General features: G+C 43.1%; 1 protein-coding gene across 4 annotated transcripts in view; it reads left to right on the top strand.

Annotated features, from left to right (window-relative positions):
* The window catches only part of LOC123999450 (cell adhesion molecule 1-like), a 443297-nt gene that overhangs the window by 256761 nt on the left and 166295 nt on the right, over nucleotides 1-20241 (top strand). The gene's annotated exons all lie outside the window — the stretch shown is intronic.

The raw sequence follows: 20241 nt of genomic DNA, 5'->3' as shown, positions 1-20241 counted from the left end.
TCTCTTTCTTACGCTTCACCTTTGTGTGAATAAACCTTGAATCGTTTATCTTGCCGTTTCTATTAATGAGACTGACAAGGTACAAATCTGTCATTCTGCCCCTGAACAAGGCAGTTAACCCACTGTTCCTAGCCGTCTGACTTGCCTAGTTAAATAAAGGTCAAATAAATAAAAAGATGTTGTTTTGCAAATGTTTAACATGTTTCTCTCCCTCTTTCTCTCTAGGTAAGTTCCGTTGTGACAGTGTGTGGATTATTCCGACTGCCTCCCAACTCCTGCAGGGTCCTAGCTTCTCTGCACTTTGGTCAAGTGTCCAACTCTACCACTAGGTTTGAAGAGACTGTCCAATTTGTATGCGTCTTCTTTTTTTTTGCCGAAGCACACTTTGGTGACTGCAATGGTCTGATGGTGGAGACATTTGTAAAGATGTTCCATTCTTGAACGGAGTGTTCAGATCTAAACATTGAGTGGACCTCTACCGAGTATGGTGTGTATATATAGGATACTAGAGCAATGATGCATCACACATGACAAAAGTATGCCTTCTACTTGTCTTAATACTGAGTAGTAGCACTAACGTGCGATCAAAACCTTTCTTAAAGTTCCATGTTCCACATCTCTGCCTTGTATTATCTCCAGTGCATCTCATGGGATTGACTCATTTCAGGGTTTTCTTCCATAGCCTACACAAAATTCCATATACGATCGAAGGCGTAAATCTTGAATCTTGAGTGCAGCTCGATTTTTTGTATAGGAAAATCTGTAATTGCCACGTTTTGATCCTTTTTGCATGTTCACATCGTCAACTTGTACTCAACCGTCTGATAATGCATCTCAGAGATTTGGCCGTGTGTTGAACTGATGAATGCATACAGTAGGCCTAATTGCTTACATAATGGTGTCTTCTCAAGAGCTTTGTTTTTCTCTTTCCTTTTCTCTCTCAATCCCTTTTCTGAGCTGTGTTTTCAGATTGTCCCCCTTGAAGGATGCATGGGGACAATGGATAGGATGTGGCATCAACGTCAGTCGCCACTGTTCTGCCACCCATCCCCCCCACCCCTGTACATCGTTAAAAGCCGCATCACGGGCATATCTGTGGCAATGGGCGCCAAGGCCATTATCCACCTCATTGTCCTACCCGGGCGCTTTGGCACGGATCAGAACAATTAGGCCGGATCAGTGGCAACCTTCCTTGCCCTCACCCCATTATCAAGATCACTAATTACCTCCAATGTTCAGTCGTCTCTGCTCTCCTCTACTGTCTATGTCTGGAGGAGTGGGCCTCATTTACTGCATGGAAACATGAAAGAGGAGGAGGGGGCAGGTGGTAGAAAGAGAGACAATGGGCGATGTAAAGGAATAGGGTGAGGCAAATGAGGTGCTTGTGAATGGTTTTGTTTCGGGGTGCTACTGAGGACCTTGACACTATGTGAGTGTGCAGGCCTGCTTGCGTGTGTGTGTAAGGGAGTGGTGTCTAAATGGAATACTTTTGAAAAGTGTCAGACAGCTGATTGAAGCTCAGAGGTGGCTGGGTCAGGGAGTTGTTGGCAGTGGCTGTATTTGTAGTTGGAGGATGTCTGCCTTCTTGTCTATTTGTAGAACTGAGCAATTGCATTGAATGGGTTAATGGAGACTTACTACACAGGGAATTGTTGCACTCCTTATTGCACTCTTTTTTTGCACTTTTAGAGGCAGGTGTGAATGGGCTAGACAGAGCTATTGATTGTGCAAACGTGTGTGTGTGTGTTCCTTTAAGTGTGTGTGCACAAGCCAGGCAGCCATGCTGCGATACGGAGGAGGTAAAAAAGTGAGTACTATTGACTAGTCGTGTAACAATACCAACATTTTACAAACAATACAATACCAGGGCAAGTATCACAATACCAAGTAGTATCGTGATACCACTGTGGGGGAAAAATCAGTGGCCTAACATCCCGTTCGCCCCGTCCCCCGGACGTTTGTTGACATTTTCTAAACGTTCTCCAATAACCTGTCACTGAAATTCACACTTCAACACAACACATTGAATTTAACTCCACACTGTTCACTGTATAATATTTTACTGCATAGAATGGCGGATTTGCTCATATTTGCAAAAGCCTACCTGTGATTTGTCTGGAGAGATGGGAGGAAGGAGTACACATCAGTGGAGGCTGCCCGAAGGGAGGCAGGCTCATAATAATGTCTGGAACGGTGCACATGGAATGGAAACCACATTGAAACCATTTGTTTGATACCATTTCAGCCATTACCAGAACCCGTCCTCCCCAATTAAGGTGCCACCAACCTGCTGTGATATACATGCATATTTACCTGCATGCCATTGTGTCAGTAAGGGGAAAACACTGCCATGAAACCTTCCTCACACACTCTCTCTCTCTCCCACAAACACACACACTGCTCCCAACTTTTAAAATGTTAGGCACCAAACAGAATTTAAGGAGCACCAAATGAATAGATTTTTGCTGTAGTTTAGGCTTACATCAGGTGTATTTGAATCCTACCTTTTGAAGCACATCTCATGAGTAGCAGACCATTTTCCTTTCTTCCTGTGCCAATCGTATTAGCCTAAACCTACTGTCAAGCTACCAGGTTATCAAACCAATAATTAGCGACCCAGGATTAGTTTAAAACTGCCTGCGACATGGTTTGTGAAATAATATCAAATGCGCGTGAATCCTGATAGAAAGGTAATATGGGTCCTATTTTATGAACTGTTTAGACTAAAGACAAGCTGTTTCCTTTGCTGTAAAGCTGTAAGCATGCCTGTCACGAAGCAGTGCTCCATTTTCCCTCTCGGACACTCAAAGGCTGCATGACAGTGAGCTTGTAAAGTATACTCAGACTGCTCTGTGCTCTTGGTTATAACAGGCGATGAAATGATACAATGTTTTAACAACATCAAACAACAGAAGACTCATCAGGGTCTGGGTCTGCACCCCCACTCTCCATCATGGCTAAGTTATATATTTGTTTAAACTGATGGAGGAATAGACGCGCGTGAAGACCAGACGGAGAGAAGGAGGTGAGTGATGGCTGGTAGGGGAGCTGTTTACAGCTGCCACACATGAAGTGGATGTTATTGGACCTGCTAGTGGCTGCTGCCTAAATTCAACTGACTTTATAAACATTTTATAACAGGCGCCAGCAGGTTCTTTAGATTGCTGTGGATGATAAAGTCTGTAGTATCATGTGAAACATTACTACAGTATTCTAAAATGTTGGTATCATACATGACGTTTTGGTACTGTGATATTACCGTGGTACTATTGACTGGCTTTATTAGGGATATTTGCATGATTCATTGACCCGTCTGGGCCTTGATCTAACCGTTTTCTCCCTCTCTTTTCCCACCTCTTCTCCCCCTCCCCAGCCTATACACACACACTCCTTTATACACACCATACAGCTTCCACTTCCTTTGAAAGCTGAAGGTTAGAAAAGGTCTTGTGAAGTAAGGATAAAGAAAAGAGACCACCAGAGAGCAGCGATATCATAGCAGACCTTAGCTACTGCGAACGCACCAAAGGTCAGCTATCACAGATCACTTTTAAAGCAATAGCTACATGCCGTGACAGATATCTGGGAGAGAAGGTGAAAATGGCGGGGCTGTCATCGGAGGCGATGCAAGTGAGGGTAGAGAAGTCTCCCGAGAGGTTTGGAGGTGTGAGTCAGGCCAGGCGCTAGGAGTGGCGCGGTTATGTTCCCAAAGGACAAATTCAAAATGGCGTCGCTCACAGAAAAGGGAACTAACAAAAAGTCACTTCGACAACAGAAAGGGGTTCAAAAGGGGTTCTGAAAGGCACCTATGGGGCATCCACTGAAAGTTGGCAAATTTTCCTCAGGGGATAAACTAAAGGAAAACAATCCACACCAATTTAGTAAAATGAATATGGAGCAAACAGGGGAAAACACAAATCTCAGGCTTCTTTTTGGCTAACTAAAGTCGAAGCACTAATGTGAGGTGTAGCTCTCCCAACGTCTCCTCTCCCACTGATGCACTGGGTCAGCAGGTCCTAAATACCAGCTGGGCCAGCACAGGTGAAACACATCCTCACTGACGAGGTGACTCCAATCAGTGCGCCTCTGCTAACATGATAACATGCTAATTATCTGAAAAATGGATAGAGAAACCAAAACCCTAAACAGTGGGGTGAGTTGGTTTAGCCCTAATGGATAAGACCTCATTGGTAGGCAGGCTCAGACTTCTCTCTTTCTCTCTCCACCTCTCCCACTCTCTACACTCCACTCCTCCTCTCTGTCTCTCCCTCACTCTCTCCCCTCTCCCTCTCTCTCCAACTTGATTAATTCCCCCTAGTGGGTAAGAGGATAGTCCTCTCCTTTTTCCGTAGGAAGTGGTTGGAAGGCAAAAGGGGAGAGAGGGGGGGTGTTGGAGAGGGGGAGGGATAGAGAAATAGTCATCTAGAAGGGTGTATCATGTCACAGTCAAGTGTTTGGAAAGTAGGAGGGAAAGAGAAGAATAAGAAGAAGAAATGTCTAGTTGCTTTGTATAACCAAGTAGCCTAGAGGCATAGCAAAGAATACTATTACTATTAGTGGCAGATTTACATTGTGGATCTATTTCACTACGTTTGGTATCATAGCCACTTTTCTTTGCTGCTCTTCATTTGTTTTTCTCTAAAGTTATAGAATCCGTGCCTTTGATAAGTAGATCAAAGTCCATGTCATATTGGTGAATTGTTTGTAGAAGTTAGACAATTTCCATTTATCAGCTAAAGAGTCTACACTTGAGTTGGGCACACTGATGCTGTAATGTGTCATCTGTAAACTCTGAATAACCATTAGAGAGAAATGAAAATGGTCTTCTATGACTGTTTGTATTTCCCCATTCCTTTTGCCAGAGGCTCATTTGATAATGCAATAAAAGTTTGTTTTATTGATTTTGATGAATTATCTATTACTAGTGAGTTTGAATAAATCAAAATAACTTTAAAGTCAAATCTTTAAAAGTAATTTAAGTGAAAAATTACCTTGTGGAGGGCCACTATGCAAGCATAAATAAACAGAGCCACCGAGTAGATGTCTATGAAGCCAGCCAAAGCCAAGTTGATTTTAATAATTGATCATAGGAAAGTACTGTACCTCAGCCGAAGTTTGCTGATAAGCAAGAAGAATAGGTTGTAGTGTTTGAATCGCAAGAGTCGTATCGATCCCTCTCTGAATAATGCACCGCGGCAGAGACTTTGTCTCAGGGGTAATTTATGGATTGCTGTTGACCTCACCAGCTTCCCCTAGTGTTTTCCTCCCTCCTGACTTCCTTGTGTAGTCGGCTGCCAAGCTCCTATTGGTGTGGCGATAAATTGGCAGTGACTCTGCAGTATTCTTCCCACCGCTACTCAGTTACTTGCTTGGGAGCCTGTAGTCAAAAGGTCAAATGCTTTATCATCTTTTCTCGCCCATACTTGGGCAACACATGCCATGTTCGATACCTCCACCCATTAATTGTCAGCCTGGATGTGTGGAAGGGAGACTTTAAGCTGTGGAATTCCTGATCAGTGTATACATGAAAACATGAGATACACCACCGGAGCTAAAGCTGGAATGTGTAGCTTGTCCTCTATCTTTTATTTATACTGTATCTGTCAGCTATTTATTTTTAAAATCCTTTGTTCCTTACTGAATTCCGCCCATAATTCATGCAGACCCGCTTTTTGCCTGTTGATAGTGTTTGTCACTTTAATTTATACGTTCACAAATACAGCATACAATTTAGGTACTTTTTTTAAGTACACCCGTCTAGTACCGGGTTGGAGCCCCCTTTGCCTCCAGAACAGCCTGGCATTCAAACGTTGCGTTCAGGCGTTGCTCAATTGGTATCAAGGGACCAAACGTGTGCCAGGAAAACATCCCCAAACCACCGCCGCCAGCCTGTACTATTGACACCGTGCAGAATAGGGCCGTGGACTCATGCTGATTATGCCAAATCCTGACTGCCATCAGCACGACGCAACAGGAACCGGGATTCGTTGGACCAGCCAATGTTTTTCCACTCCTCAATTGTCCAGTGTTGGTGATCGCGTGCCCAGTGGAGACGCTATTTCTTGTTTTTATCTAATAAGAGTTCAACCCGGTGTGGTCGTCTGCTGCAGTAGCCCATCCGTGACAACGACTGACGAGTTGTGCAATCCGAGTGGCTGTGCTGCACACCACTGTTGTACTGGTCCATTATTTGCCTGTTTGTGGCTCGCCTGTTAGCTTGCACCGTTCTTGTCATTCTCATCAACGATCTGTTTTCACCCACAGGTCTGCCGCTGACTGGATGTTTTCTGTTTGTCTCTCTATTTTCGGTGAACCCAAAACGCTGTCGTGTGTGAAAAGCCCAGGAGGCCGGCCGTTACTAAGATACTAGAACTCGTTTTGCCCATCCTAATATTCAACCGAACAGTAACTGAATGCCTGTCTGCCTGCTTTATATAGCAAGCCATAGCCACGTGACTCACTGTCTGTAGGTGCTAACCATTTTAGTTAATGGGGTAGTGTACCTAATAAACGTATAGGGAAGCAAGACCTCATGCAGATTGAATGGCCCTCGTTCCAAAGAGAATCGCCTCGTCGTCTCTCGTCTGCATGGGCCGTGTTGAGAATGAACTGGAGTCTGGACATGCTGTTGAGCACTCAGTTCTGCAGTGTTGCAGTGTGCCAGCCAATGAGTGTGCATGGTGCTATGCAGCCTTTCTGCACTACATGCTGTATGGTCCATATCCATGCTGTAGTTGCTTATAGGCCTACTGTACCTCTCCAAAAGCCAACAGCAGACAGTATTACGCATCCGTATCTGTATTGTGGTATTACAAACGTAAATCACACAATTGTGACACCTGGCTGACTATGAATAACATCATTTGATTATAGCTTTGAACATGTGTACTGCTGTACTTAACTATACTATGGCAGTGATATCGACTTTCATACTGAAAATGTTAACAGGCTCAAACTGAGAAGAACATCAGTCAGGTTCAATTAGGTTCTGCCTGTATAGATGAATTACTTTCACTGAAGGTAGTTTCAAAAGTATCATTCTTAAGCCTAATTTGTGCTTTTCTCCCTGAAGTGGTCCAAGCTGCTATTTCCACCTCAAGGGCATTGCATATAATTGTATTTCCCGACAACGTCCACCGGCGATGGATTACAAACTAACCCTTTTTCTCGCTCCTCTTTACCTGCCTTTGTTTTAGTCGCAGGTGCCGTCTGCTATCAGAGCTCATGGCCTTTTGGCGTGGCACATTAGGTATTCAAAGTATAGCTCTGCTTACTGACAAGACACCACAACTTTGCCGAGCTATGCTGAAAGGTGCTCAGCTCTTACAATTACTCCACTCAAAGTGACAGGGAATGACAATGGCTAAGATGAAGAGGGAAAAAATAACCTTTGGTAGGAAATGCGAAAACAACAGCACACAAACTCTCCATTCTAAGGAGCTGTCATCTGGCAAATCTGGCAAACAATTGCATTTTTCTTTCTCTTAAGTCACTGAACTGCTGATTTGTTTGTAGTAAAGCATAGGCATACCTGTGTTACTTCATTGGAAGTATGCAGGATATCACTTTGATTTTTACTAAGAGAAGGTGAACATATTACACTACTCAAAAAAAATTAAAAATTAAAAAGGGAACAAAAAGGGAACACTTAAACAACACAATGTAACTCCAAGTCAATCACACTTCTGTGAAATCAAACTGTCCACTTAGGAAGCAACACTGATTGACAATAAATGTCACATGCTGTTGTGCAAATGGAATAGACAACAGGTGGAAATTATAGGCAATTAGCAAGACACCCCCAATATCAAATCAAATCAAATCAAATGTATTTATATAGCCCTTCGTACATCAGCTGATATCTCAAAGTGCTGCACAGAAACCCAGCCTAAAACCCCAAACAGCAAGCAATGCAGGTGTAGAAGTGGTTCTGCAGGTGGGGACCACAGGCCACTTCTCAGTTCCTATGCTTCCTGGCTGATGTTTTGGTCACTTTTGAATGCTGGTGGTTCTTTCACTTTAGTGGTAGCATGAAACAGAGTCTACAACCTACACAAGTGGCTCAGGTAGTGCAGCTCATCCAGGATGGCACATCAATGCGAGCTGTGGCAAGAAGGTTTGCTGTGTCTGTCAGCGTAGTGTCCAGAGCATGGAGACGCTACCAGGAGACAGGCCAGTACATCAGGAGATGTGGAGGAGGCCGTAGGAGGGCAACAACCCAGCAGCAGGACCGCTACCTCCGCCTTTGTGCAAGGAGGAGCACTGCCAGAGCCCTGCAAAATGACCATCAGCAGGCCACAAATGTGCATGTGTCTGCTCAATCGGTCAGAAACAGACTCCATGACGGTGGTATGAGGGCCCGACGTCCACAGGTGGGGGTTGTGCTTACAGCCCAACACCGTGCAGGACGTTTGGCATTTGCCAGAGAACACCAAGATTGGCAAATTCGCCACTGGCGCCCTGTGCTCTTCACAGATGAAAGCAGGTTCACACTGAGCACGTGACAGGCGTGACAGAGTCTGGAGACGCCGTGGAGAACGTTCTGCATCATGTCTCGCTCCATCCACCAACGCCACAGACTGTCCAGGAGTTGGCGGATGCTTTAGTCCAGGTCTGGGAGGAGATCCCTCAGGAGACCATCGGCCACTTCATCAGGAGCATGCCCAGGCATTGTAGGGAGGTCATACAGGCACGTGGAGGCCACACACACTACTGAGCCTCATTTTTACTTGTTTTAAGGACATTACATCAAAGTTTGATCAGCCTATAGTATGGTTTTCCACTTTAATTTTGAGTGTGATTCCAAATCCAAACCTCCATGGGTTGATAAATTTGATTTCCATTGATAATTTTTGTGTGATTTTGTTGTCAGCACATTCAACTATGTAAAGAAAAAAGTATTTAATAAGAATATTTCATTCATTCAGATCTAGGATGTGTTATTTTAGTGTTCCCTTTATTTTTTTGAGCAGTGTATTTCATTACACAGATAGTGCCTTTTGTGTAGTGTGATTTTGTCAAAATAACTATTTATTTCACCTAGTTTTAACAATCTGTCATAATGAGCACATGTTCAAAAACATTTTTGGGGTCCCATCACTGCAACTCCCGTACAGACTCGGTAGAGGCGAAGGTCAAGAGCCATACGCCCCCCGAAACACGACCCCGCCAAGCCGCACTGCTTGACGTAATGCTCGCTTAACCCGGAAGCCAGCCGCACCAATGTGTCGGAGGAAACACTGTAATTCAGGTGACCGAAGTCAGCGTGCAGGCGCCCGGCCCGTCACAAGAAATCACTTAGCACATACAGTGCCTTGCGAAAGTATTCTGCCCCCTTGAACTTTGCGACCTTTTGCCACATTTCAGGCTTCAAACATAAAGATATAAAACAGTATTTTTTTGTGAAGAATCAACAACAAGTGGGACACAATCATAAAGCGGAACGACATTTATTGGATATTTCAAACTTTTTTAACAAATCAAAAACTGAAGAATTGGGCATGCAAAATGATTCAGCCGCCTTAAGTTAATACTTTGTAGCGCCACCTTTTGCTGCGATTACAGCTGTAAGGCGCTTGGGGTATGTCTATCAGTTTTGCACATCGAGAGACTGAAATTTTTTCCCATTCCTCCTTGCAAAACAGCTCGAGCTCAGTGAGATTGGATGGAGAGCATTTGAACAGCAGTTTTCAGTTCTTTCCACAGATTCTCGATTGGATTCAGGTCTGGACTTTGACTTGGCCATTCTAACACCTGGACATGTTTATTTTTGAACCATTCCATTGTAGATTTTGCTTTATGTTTTGGATCATTGTCTTGTTGACATAGACAAATCTCCGTCCCAGTCTCAGGTCTTTTGCAGACTCCATCAGGTTTTCTTCCAGAATGGTCCTGTATTTGGCTCCATCCATCTTCCCATCAATTTTAACCATCTTCCCTGTCCCTGCTGAAGAAAAGCAGGCCCAAACCATGATGCTGCCACCACAATGTTTGACAGTGGGGATGGTGTGTTCAGGGTGATGAGCTGTGTTGCTTTTACGCCAAACATAACGTTTTGCATTGTTGCCAAAAAGTTCAATTTTGGTTTCATCTGACCAGAGCACCTTCTTCCACATGTTTGGAGTGTCTTCCAGGTGGCTTGTGGCAAACTTTAAACGACACTTTTTATGGATAAATGGCTTTCTTCTTGCCACTCTTCCATAAAGGCCAGATTTGTGCAATATACGACTGATTGTTGTCCTATGGACAGAGTCTCCCACCTCAGCTGTAGATCTCTGCAGTTCATCCAGAGTGCTCATGGGCCTCTTGGCTGCATCTCCGATCAGTTTTCTCCTTGTATGAGCTGAAAGTTTAGAGGGACGGCCAGGTCTTGGTAGATTTGCAGTGGTCTGATACTCCTTCCATTTCAATATTATCGCTTGCACAGTGCTCCTTGTGATGTTTTAAAGCTTGGGAAGCTTTTTGTATCCAAATCCGGCTTTAAACTTATTCACAACAGTATCTCGGACCTGCCTGGTGTGTTCCTTGTTCTTCATGATGCTCTTTGCGCTTTTAAAGGACCTCTGAGACTATCACAGTGCAGGTGCATTTATATGGAGACTTGATTACACACAGGTGGATTGTATTTATCATCATTAGTCATTTAGGTCAACATTGTATCATTCAGAGATCCTCACTGAACTTCTGGAGAGAGTTTGCTGCACTGAAAGTAAAGGGGCTGAATAATTTTGCACGCCCAATTTTTCAGTTTTTGATTTGTTAAAAAAGTTTGAAATATCCAATAAATGTTGTTCCACTTCATGATTGTGTCCCACTTGTTGTTGATTCTTCACAAAAAAATACAGTTTTATATCTTTATGTTTGAAGCCTGAAATGTGGCAAAAGTTCACAAAGTTCAAGGGGGCCGAATACTTTCGCAAGGCACTGTAAGTAACACAGATGGCTAGCAAGATAATCTTACTACCTTGCTGGCAAGCTAGCCAGCTAACATTAACTAAGTGAGAATGTGATGAGGACAGGGCTACATTCTTGTGTGTACTTCTTACTTATTTGAATACGCTGACTCTTGCAAGCTACTCGCCTACTCTCTCTCACATTTTGACCTAGGGCTGAATGATGTTCAAAGAACAACTCGTAGAGCTCCCTCTTCAGGCAACCATTGAACATTTTAAATAATGACTGTAAAGGAGCAGACATATTTGTAGCAGATGATAAGAATATTTCTGTGAAAGGCTAATATCAGCAGATAATAACGGTCAAACCAATTTATCGGTGTGTTCTACTGACAGCCCAGTTTAATTTGGATACATTTATCTACACTGGATGTAGTTTAAAAGGATGGCCTCAGTTTACCATTTAGTTACACGAAACTGAGGAAATGGCTAATTCCAAACAATCAAAAACCGACTCCATTTGTCACAGGCTAAGCAGAGTAAGTTGTCCCTATCTGCCACAAGTGTCCCATCTACAAGACATGCATCTCTCACTCACATGCTTCAGCCATTCAGGCCATTAGTTACCCTCACTAAATCAATGTAGCCTAGTGGTTAGGGGGTTAGACTAGTAACTGAAAAGTTGCAAGATCAAATCCCCAAGCTGACAAGGTAAAAGTCGGTCATTCTGCCCCTGAACAAGGCAGTTAACTCACTGTTCCTAGGCTGTCATTGAAATTAAGAATTTGTTCTTAACGGACTTGCCTAGTTAAATAAAGGTAAAATAATATTTCCTTTCAGTTCTAACGCTGCTGGGCTAGGTGAAAGTCATTATGTAGCAACATTAGCGTGCAGCAATTACCTGTCCCGTGATCTGGGCTCATGGTATATTAATAAGCCCAGTCTTTCAATCCATCCATCTGAAGCTGTCAGGGCCAGGAAACACGGTGGCCGCAGCACCGAGATTTATTGCAGTGTTTTGGAGGTGTGCACAAGCCGCCCGCATGGAGATCCGTGCACACACACACACACACACATATTCAAAATAAGGCTGGGCGATATATCAAATTAATTTGATTAATTCAAATGTATGTTTTTTAATATTCCAAATACTTTTATTGCAAGAATTCAGGTTTTGTTGTTTTTTTATGAGTGTTTACGTTTGCTTGTTCTCTTGTTGTATTTTTGGTCTCGTCTCTTTTGCTCCTTCTGTGCTGTGCACCTCCCCAGTTACAGCAGAGATCTGTATATAATGACAAGATGCACGTCTCCACCCTAACAATGGGAGTCATTGTCCCAAAGGTGGGAAGGCAGGTGACAAGCTTAGGTAAAATAAGCCCATAGAAACGCTTTCGGCTTATTTTGGACAGATTTTAGCGAGAGGTGCTTCAACTCTTCCTATATGGTTTACACACACACACCAAGCACCTCCCCCTGCCATTCACGCCAACAAAGTTGAGAGATCACATCTCTGACCAGCGGTTTGAACTCACTATTTGCATTTGAGGTTTGGTCCAACAAAATGGGTCATATGGACACCAAAACACATTGAGATGTTATTTTACTGTAATAGAGGAGAGGTTCACCTTTTTGAACCATACTCTTTTTTTATGTCTCAACTACTCAATTTGCACGCAGAGCAGACACTACTAAAATGAGAGTATCAGTGAACATTGATTCTGTAAAATGAATGCTCAGCTTGTCGTGTGAGACATTGGGGTACTGCTAGCAGCATTGTAGACAAAGACTGTTATACTGGCTGTCTAGTTTGTTTTATAAATTGCAATAAGCATAAAATTATATCAGGAATTGGCAACACGTTCTCATTCTGAGAAATAAGTTAGGCCACTTGATTTCAACATCTGAACAAGGTGGACAGGCTAATATGCTTTTCAAATAGTTGGAGACAGACAGAAGGGTGTGTTCATAACAATTCAACTGTTCAACTTTGTTAGCTAGCAAATAGATTCATGTTTCGCTAAACTTAAAATATAAAGATTAGCTGGCTCATCACTAGCACATGGGTTTGAGAGATTGTTGATGAGACCTGTGTTCATTTTAGCCTAATGCCTGCTACAAGAAGTTAGTTATTATTAGTGAATGTGCATTATGCATGGTTCTACTTAAATTTGCAACAAAAAAGGGCATTTTCGTTTTTTTCTTAGAATTTTACCCCTTTTTCTCCTCAATTTCGTGGTATCCAATTGTTTTAGTAGTTACTATCTTGTCTCATCGCTACAACTCCCGTACGGGCTCGGGAGAGACTAAGGTTGAAAGTCACACAACCCCACCAAGCCGCACTGCTTCTTAACACAGCGCGCATCCAACCTGGAAGCCAGCCGCACCAATGTGTCGGAGGAAACACTGTGCACCTGGCAACCTTGGTTAGCGGCACTGTGCCCGGCCCGCCACAGGAGTCGCTGGTGCTTGATGAGACAAGGACATCCCTACCAGCCAAGCCCTCCCTAACTCGGACGACGCTAGGCCAATTGTGCGTCGCCCCACGGACCTCCCAGTCGCGGGCGGTTACGACAGAGCCTGGGCGCGAACCCAGCGTCTGATGGCACAGCTAGCGCTGCAGTACAGCGCCCTTACTGCACCACCCGGGAGGCAAAAAAGGGCATTTTCATAGCCAGATCAGTGATTATTGAAGAACAAAAAGCAGGTTAAACTAGTGATAAATATAGAAATGTATGGTTGTGGAAGGCTTATATTTAGCCTAGGTATAACTTCACAAGCCCCGAAGTCATTCAATTATTGCTGAATGTTTGAAATGCAGTGTATTTGACCTTAAAGTGTACAATAACGCTAATTTAGAGAAACATATTTTTAGGAGTAATATTGTGAATCGCCCATAGTTTAAAAAAAGAATAATTTTAAAGCAAGATAGCACCCATCCCTAACTCAAACGCATACTAGTGTGACTGCGCTGGCTCTCCTTCACGCTCTGACACACACACACGCACAGGCACCCACCCCCTCAGTTCAGCTACATTATACATTTTGCTCACATGGCTTTGGTTGGGATTAGCCCGGATTAGATTGGATCTAGTGTAAAAAATAATTGAATTGAAATGGAACTCAATAATGAGCTTTAGGGTGGCTATGTTAGTTTGAGTAGGTCGTTATCAATAAAACGTCACAATAAGGTGCAGGGCGTTCAATTTCCTTTTTCCATTTGAGTCATTTAGCACACATTCTTATCCTAAGTGACTTAGTTCTGAGTTCATACTTTTTTCAATTTGTCTGCTAGCGGGCAAGGAGGCCCCATCTATGCTAAACCATTGCGTTTTCAAGGGATTGTTAAATAAATGTGAACTATTTGGTTGTAATATCATCACCTCTTGTAGAGTATAGTCAGAACTGCATAAAAGTTCTGATTTATTTAATGCGCACATTTAGCTCTATCAGAGTTATACAGCAGGTAACTGCATACTTTTCATGATCAGTAAACATCAATTGATAATGTAATTTCAGATACCTTTCAGATAGCCATCCCAGATGGCTATGTCCAAATATTGTTTCATATGCTTGCCATCTATAGTGATGATGACAGTAGTCTGACTGAAACATTAACCAGGAAGAGGACTGTCCGATGTCAAGCTCTTTCCAAAAGCCTAATTTCTGATGAAGCAAGCTACATGACACACGTTGTTTGCTTAGCTAGCTAGTTAGCTACATGCCAAATGGATAGGCTACCCTCACGCATCTGCAATGAATCTTCAATTGATGTTTACTGGTCATGAAAAGCATGCAGTTCCTTGCTGTATAACTAAATGTGGAATAAACGGAAATGTGTAGTTCTGACTATGCTCCTCAAGAGGTGATGATATTAAAATCAAATAATTAAAACATTTATTTAACAATCCCTTGAAAACGGCACGTAGTTGTCAATGGTTTAGTTCAACTTGGGGTCTCCTTTCCCCCCAGCAGCCAAAATTAATGCTCTGCTCTGTATTGTGACGTACTTACTGATAATGAACTATAAACACCACATTGGACCCCTCACTTCCACCACTGCAAATCCAAGATGATAATGGATTTGTCTCGAAAACTACTGTTGTAAAGCCTTTGGTCACTATCTCCAAATATGTTGAGTTGGTTTGCATCATCAAATGAGCCTCATACTGTATTATCAAAGGTGAGGCTACGAAAATGCAGGGAATATTCACCGCCTCTGAAAAAATTATGCAAATGTGAGGAGATAAATTAGACTTTGTTTGTTGCCATAGCAACTCCTGGGGTCACAAGCCAGTGATGAGATGAGGCCGGGGCTAGAGCTGTGAAGGTGATTAGGCTTTTGTGTCATGGTTAATTCAGTATCTAGTGGGGGAGGAAGGTGCACACACACGCATGTGCACATACATTTGTGAGAACACACAGAGACAGACACACACACGTCTCATTCTAACACATGAACACAAAAGCATATCATATCATAAACACCCTGAATGCATACTAAGTGCACACCTGCACACACACACACTATACACCACAGAGAAACAGCTTAGATTGCGCGCATACATCACATCCTACAGACAGCTCTTGTTTTAGCAGGAATTAAAGATGGGGGGGGGGGGGGGGGGGGGCATTGGCGGGGTGATAACGACACCATATTTTATCTGGTACAGGATGCAGCCGACATTGTTTACATAGATCCCAATGTACAATACACAGGCTTTCTACTGCCACTTAGGAGCTGTGCTGTGGACTAGCTGTGACACGACAGGTGGAATTAAATGAAAGGCTATAGAAACCTTTTGTTTTTCTTCTTGGCAACCGAGAGTTCCCCCGAAGATGACACAATGTATACACATGATATGTTGTATGGGCCTTATTATATTATGCTTACGTGTGACTTCATTTTCACCTCGCTTAATGGCTGTTGAGGGCTATATTATTGTGATGTGTGTGTGTATATAAGATAACCTTAATGAGCTTATGTGTTTGTAGTTGTTTTATGTAGATTGCTGTAGCCTCACATACTGACCACACCGGCCTCGTTGCTTCGGGGAGCGTTGCAAAATACATTGGCACATACATGTTGTTCAATCATTTCCTCCAAACTGCTTGTGCGTGTCTGCGTAGCCAGGCTCTAAAATAGAACTTGGTTCTATTTTTGAGACTTGACGCCCTGCAAGTCCCCACCTCTCTCATCTCCTCATTGGTTTTTAGGAGCATATACACACGTGGGTGATTGAAAGATGAATTGAGGTCCACATTCCAGTCAAAGTTGTTTGCCAACCGCCATATAAAGTCCACATAAGAAGAATACTGAAGAAGGAGAGATTACTAGAAACTAACTAGGTTTCAACTTTTATCTGTGGATTCATTGTTGGAGTAGAGAACACACAATTTTGTGACTCAAAATGGGTCAAAATTCTACAAAGATCCAGAAAAAAGGACCTTGTGCATTTGCTAGCAACAGCAAGCTAACTAGCAAAATTTCCATGAATGTTTCATATTTCAACCAGTCCCAAAATGAATATAGTAGATTCAGAGTTGTTTTGATATTTCAACCTGCATGACCTGATCGCATCTGGTGCCCGGTCTAGTCAGCATGTCGCTTGAACCTTGCTTGACCCTCCTCCATTCCAATTTCTTCAAAACACACAGGGTAAAAAAATGCCACGCACATGTGTGCATGCAACAATCCCCCAGCTGTGTTCAGTGGTTAATGTGACATATCCTTATGCCTCCAGTTATGCCCAAAGGACCTCACAGTCCAGCATGTGAGTGCATCAGTCCTGTCCCAACTCATCCTTCTCACACACACAGGTTTGATTCTCTCTCTCTCTATATATATATATATATATATATATATATATATAGAGAGAGAATCTGCCAGATACTGCACCTTTACAGTCCCATCCTGTCACATCATAAGCCCTCCCCGCAGTCTTACAAATGGAGTCAGCCATACGGCTCCCAAGCACAACATCCTTCCTAACTGTGGTTGTAAATAGCCAGCATCTAATAACCCTACTTGAGATCCAGGCACTTGATCAACATGTGCTGACTAACTCCCCTTCACCTGTTGCCTGGCTGGGTGAGTTGTTGTAGTCAGGGGAAGACGGGGGAGCGGTCTCAGGCATCAAAGTATATCAATTTCCGGGGCTGCGTGAACGGCCTCAGTCTGCGGGGCTTAGCTAGTCTCAACCTCCTTCAGCTCCTCTCCCCCAGACTCTGTTAATTCCCTGCAATCTGGTGGCCAAGACAGAGATACCGGAGAGAGGGAGTCAGGGGGAGCAGTGAGGGAGACAACGTGAGAAATGGAGAAAGAGAGAGAAAATGAGACCAGAGAGAGAGAAAATATGAGAAAGAGAGAAAAAAAGAGCGCAGATGATTATTATTTCCTGTCACTAAGGTGGGCGCTGTTGTCGCGACGGCAATATCTCCACTCCTCGGCTGTTTTCTGGACGGCACCCCACAGGGGCCATAATTGCACCGGGTATGCAAATGGAAGGACCGGGGATAGGCTAATGCTTTTTACCTAAGTAATGGTTCCCACAGTTTCACTTGCACCATTCAAATCCCCCAGTACCACCTAGCTAGCTACCTGTCATTTAGCTACATTAGCGTGTGACTTAGCTGCAGGCCCGCTAACCCCATAACGACTCCTTTTTTGCCTTTGCTATTGATTACCGTTTTCAGCCATACAGTTTGGGGTGTGTGAGGGAAAATGTTCTAATTTGATCCTGCCCGACAATAATAATATTGTTGGGCCAGTGAGCCACTACTCACAGTCTGCAATTAGGTGGCTGTAATGAATGGTTTGTAATCATGAGGAGACCGAAAGAGAGGGAGCAAGGGCAGAAGGAGAGGCAGATGTCAAAAGACGGATCAAATATATTGTTTTTTTGCTGACTCTGTGAGGTAAAAGTATCAGTGAGACGAACTAGGCCGAAGACACTGTGTGTGTGTGTACTAAGCCTATACTATGCCTTACAGTGTGTGTACGACGTACATCTTTTAGTATCACATCACATAACCATATGGTTTGCCTATATTTCTAATTTTAGCAAAATATACATAGGTGTGTAGCACACTAACACACACAGAAACACAGACACTGCACGCCTACTCAGTGTCACTACCAGAAAGCATGAGTCATAACAAACGCATGCAGAATGTGGCATCATCAAGATCAACATGTCTGAGGAAGAAGACAAGCAAGCAGAGATCACGTCTCGATTCAGACTGAATCCAAGTTAAAGTGTGACGCAGAACAATTCTAAAGTCAATGCTATTAACTCAATGTGATTCAGTCATTTAGTGTCACGTCCGTTGAAAGGATCGGACCAAGGCGCAGCGTGGTATTCGTACATATTCTTTTAAGAAATGAATACCGAACAAACCAACTAAATAAAACAAACGAAACGTGAAGCTATATAAAATAGTGCTGACAGGCAACTAAACATAGACAAGATCCCACACCAGAAAGTGGGAAAAAGGTTGATAAACAGCTGTCTCTGATTAGGAACCATATCAGGCCAACATAGAAATACAAAACATAGAATGTACAAAAACTAGAGTACCCACCCTAGTCACACCCTGACCTAACCAAAATATATAGAAAAACGGGGATATCAAAGGTCAGGGTGTGACATTTAGACCATCCTATTGTTTGTTTTTTGGGGGTTGGTTTATCTTAGGTTTATGTGCAATGTTTTAAATTCCAAAATAATCATAAAGGCAAATCATGTCAGCGTATTTGCGGTAGTATGTCGTCACGTCACCTACTGTGGCAAGTCGCCTACAAAAAACAAATGTGATAATTCAAATTTTGTCCATTTGGTTTGTTTATTTTCTATGCCATCTGGTGTTTTCCGCTACTTGCAGTGCTTGAGTTGGGATGCTAGAGGTGCAGGAGCTGTCTTTTTTAAAGTCTGTTCATTAGACTATGTTCACAGAAATTCCCAGATTCCGTTATGCTATAGAGACCTATTCACTGTTATTAATAAGGGTTCATACACATTTTTGACAGATGGAATATCATGACTTTTCCATCAGAGACCAACAGCCTTCTAGTGTCAATACCACATTCATGCAGAATTAATCATGTGGGCTACACAAACACCACCAATTATTGGTCATAGAAATTTGGTTAAAAGTCATGGAGAAACAATTATTGGTCATGGAAATTTGGTTAAAAGTCATGGAGAAGCTCCATGACTTTTAACCAAATTTCCATGACCAATAATTGGTGGTGTTTTTGTAGCCCACATGATTAATTCTGCATATATGTGGTATTGACATTGGAAGGCTGCTGGTCTCGGATCCCATGAAGGTCTACTATCTCCTGCCGTTGTGCCCTTGATCAAAGCACTTAACCCCCCATAAAGTAGAATAACTGCACTGTTAGGCTACTATATAAAACACATATGGTCAACCTCTCATCTGGAGAGCTACTGGGTGTGCAGGCTTTTGATCCAGCCCTGAAACACACCCGAGTCTGCATTATCAAAGTCCTGTTGAGCAGCTGATGTTTAGGCCACAATGTAGTGTGTTATAGCAGGGCAGGAACAAAAGCATGCACACCCAGTAGCTCTCCAGGGTGGGTACTCTGAGGTTCATGCACCTGAGGTGTGTGAAGCTCAGCCTTTTCATTTGGGGTTGTAGTGTCTTGTAAATGTGGACAAGATGACCAGTGTGAGGTTTTCCATTGGCACCTAGGCTGCTATTATAAGATGTGTGAACAGTTGTTTTTTCTGACATTATTATCTCTTGAAACAGCATAGTTTTCACCTCTAAATGTCTTCTGTACCCAGGTGTTAACATGCACAAGCACCCCCCCCCCCCCCACCACCACGCACACACACACCCCCCCCCCCCCTACTGTGACTAAGCATGTAGTGTTTTACCTCAGTAGCTCTGCTCTGTGTTTCCATCGGGACAGCAGCAGTATTTACTGAGGTGGTGTCTGTGTGGGCCGGCCGATACAAGCTTTATACTTGACATCAGGTCAAGCACTCCAAGCTTTACATCAGTGTGGTTTCTCATCCCTGTTGGTAAGACAGTGATGCTGTATATCCTAGCCTATGCTGGAATAAAGCAAGAAATCACTGGACGCCCACAGAAAGTACTTGGTGCAACAACACATAAAAGCCCTAACCCTGCAGTATAGAAAATCAAAGACAAGTCTTCCATTCACAAGAAACTCTTTTTTCAACAGCCCCTGTTCTGATTATGCAACTTGGATCGTTGTTGTGCTATTGCATTAAAGGAAAATTGCACCCAATAACTATATTTTGGTATTTGTTTCATTAGTCCATTGTTGATATTGGCCCAAAATGTTTGCATGACAGCA

This window comes from Oncorhynchus gorbuscha, linkage group LG16 (genome assembly GCF_021184085.1).
Source record: "Oncorhynchus gorbuscha isolate QuinsamMale2020 ecotype Even-year linkage group LG16, OgorEven_v1.0, whole genome shotgun sequence".
Lineage (NCBI taxonomy): Eukaryota > Metazoa > Chordata > Actinopteri > Salmoniformes > Salmonidae > Oncorhynchus > Oncorhynchus gorbuscha.
Note: the sequence above shows the minus strand (reverse complement) of the source record. Positions and strands in the feature narration are given on the sequence as shown.